Source organism: Nannospalax galili, unplaced genomic scaffold (genome assembly GCF_000622305.1).
Source record: "Nannospalax galili isolate Female #2095 unplaced genomic scaffold, S.galili_v1.0 scaffold188, whole genome shotgun sequence".
NCBI lineage: Eukaryota > Metazoa > Chordata > Mammalia > Rodentia > Spalacidae > Nannospalax > Nannospalax galili.
The window spans coordinates 5,850,802-5,851,338 of NW_008360325.1; positions in this window are offsets into that span (position 1 = coordinate 5,850,802).

Below are 537 nucleotides of genomic sequence, written 5' to 3' on the forward strand. Positions count from 1 at the left end.
GCATTGCTCTTAGTGTTCAGGGTTGCTTTGGCTATCTGAGGTCTTTTGTGCTTCCATATGAATCTTAGGATGGTATTTTCCAATTCTGTGAAAAATGTTATGGGGATTTCGATTGGCATAGCATTGAATGACTATGACTTTTGGTATGAGCGTGGGAGGTCCTTCCATCTTCTGATGTCTTCCTCAATCTCTTTCTTTAAAGATTTAAAATTTTCATTGTAGTGCTCTTTAATGTTTTTGGTCGGGTTTATTCTGAGATATTTTATTTTATTTTTTTGTACCTATTGTGAAGGGGAGTGTTTCCATGTGCTCTTTCTCTGATTGTTTGTTATTGGTATATAGAAAGGCTACAGACTTTTGTAGGTTAATTTTGTAATCTGCCACTTTACTGAACGTGTTAATAATTTCTAGGAGTTTTCGGGTGGAATTTTTCACGTCCCTTAGATATGATATCATATCATCTGCAAAAGGGATAATTTGAGCTCTTCTTTTCCAATTATTACTCCTTTAATTTCCTTCTCTTGTCTTATTGCTCTT